Source organism: Oratosquilla oratoria, chromosome 19 (genome assembly GCF_046742065.1).
Source record: "Oratosquilla oratoria isolate Oo_2021 chromosome 19, ASM4674206v1, whole genome shotgun sequence".
In the NCBI taxonomy this organism is placed as follows: Eukaryota; Metazoa; Arthropoda; class Malacostraca; order Stomatopoda; family Squillidae; genus Oratosquilla; species Oratosquilla oratoria.
Genome location: NC_134795.1, coordinates 16367903 through 16370402, shown reverse-complemented (window position 1 = coordinate 16370402; position 2500 = coordinate 16367903).

Below are 2500 nucleotides of genomic sequence, written 5' to 3'. Positions count from 1 at the left end.
CACAAAAAGAACTCTAGACAAATGGTACCTGGACAAAAACCACCAGGACAAAAGCCACCCAGACAAAATCTAATGATCATACTGGAAATCTGGTCGTCTTGAAGTGCAGTTAGCTTTATCTGTAAGAATTACAGTGTATTTCTTCTGATCGTCATCCTCATCCCAGAAGACACCAGACATTGTAGTATCCAGAATCGTAGGTTGTTATACATAAAGAGTAATAATTTTTTATTCCTTTATTTGATTCCTCATCGGTTCAAAGTGCGTCACCCAGCCCACCGACTGCGTAACCATGACAACACTAAAACAGTTTTTTGTTTTCTGCTTGCCATGATATGTGTGACGTCACTTTTTCACCTTCTTACTTGCCCACGTATCCTCCTTGCACGAGCACCCTTCGATAACCGTGGTAACGGGGTTTCACGTATCTATGGCTGGAGTAAGGATGGCGGTGGTACCCATGCCCATAGTATGTAGATGGCTCAGCCTCCCTTTTGACGAGATTATGAGTATGCGCGCGTTGGTAGAAGTGGGGGGTCGAAGGGAAGTATTGATAACGAGGATAGCCGTGAAGACGGCGAACGTTGCTATAGTAGGTTCCAGGATGATGGGCCTCCGGTTCTGGGTCCGCATCTCGTTTGCCTCTCCTGTAAGCTCGGTTATCGACGAAGGAGAACCCGTGCCCTGGGTGGCGGGCCAAGGCACGGTGATGATAAGGCTGGTAGGCTGATAGACCCCCGTAGGCTAGTGGGCGGGGATGGTATGTGGAGGTGACATGCTGGTAGCCCGGAAGAGCTTCACGTTTCTGTTCTGCTGCAACGACGGCAGCCAACAGGAGAACGGCCTGGAAAGAAACCCAAGATTCTGTTGAGAGGAAACTCGAAAACGGTCCACCAAGAGCAGAAGTTCATAACTTATGGTCCATGGACCAAATTTGGTCATTGATGACCTCTTAATTGGTCGTTTACTATATTTGGTAATGAAATGAAGATTATTACACATATTTTTTAATTGATCCAAAATGCAGTACGGGCAATTTCATCTGCCTTCTATCTCATATAACCTATCAATTCTTTGGTTTGTGAGATATATGTTTCAAACTAGAATATTTGCTATCTACCCTTTTTTTAAACATATAAAAATAGTATATATATTCTTAGAACCATAATGCAGTACCAAATTTTTATGGCTACTATCTTATACTATATCTCAATTTTCCGTTTGTAAGAAATATGTTTCAACCCAAGATATTTGTTATTAACCCTTTTTGATAAGTATTCATAAAGCAGATTGTTCATGGTAAGTTTTCGAACTGGGTTGGTGTCCCATGGCCTGGGTTGAGTCAAGAACCAATTAATGAGCAAGTAAGACCAAACGTTCAATTCACTGTTCCCAGTCATGATTTACCAAAGAGTATACGACAGCAAAATATTCGTGAACTATTTTTGAACTGGCGATTGTTCAGAGTTTAGTGATTAAGACTCCAGTGACACAATGAAACGCATCTTTTGATGCCAGTAAGGGAAGGTGCCACGGAATTGTGGAGGCCAAAAGCAAAACATAAAGTGTCACCCGGTATGAAAGGTATTGATCAAAAAAGTTTATAACTACTGAAAGGGAATTCCAAGGAGATGAATGAAATAGTCTGACGGCATCAGGAATAAAAGGAATAGTGCCATCAGGTGCAGAAGATGTGAATACTCCACTACAATACATATATATATATTTATATATATATATATATATATATATATATATATCCGAAAGAAGAGCGTTCCACAGCCTACCAGTAAACACACGCACACACACACACACACACACACACACACACACACACACACACACACACACACACACACACACACACACACACACACACACACACACACACACACACACACACACACACACACACACACACACACACACACACACACATATATATATATATATATATATATATATATATATAGATTGTGTGGGAAATGAATGACACCTATTTCTATTAATATTCATTTTTATACTTTTCTCTGTGCGTTCTCGTCAAATAGGAAAATAGAAAATGTAGTACTTTGAAAACGGTACCCTCAGCCCTTCTCTACAGATACAGTTGTTTTCACTTGCAAATACTACTGAATACGTTTCTAATGACCTCATTGACACTGTAGTACTTATGAATGAAACTCATATACTTTGGTCGAGAGTATTTACAAGTTTCTAAGAGATTCCCCCTCGTCCAGTGACTTCTACGTCATATCCTCCAAAGTTACACGAAGGCAAGATAAATCTATTTCAGCGCAGTGATACTGAAATTATTTCAGACCTAGGCGGGATTCGAACTCGGACCGCCGTAGTGTCGACCGCGATCGCTACCACTGCGCCATCGAGTCGTCTCTGTGTGTGTGTGTGTGTGTGTGTGTGTGTGTGTGTGTGTGTGTGTGTGTGTGTGTGTGTGTGTGTGTGTGTGTGTGTGTGTGTGTGTGTGTGTGTGTGTGTGTGT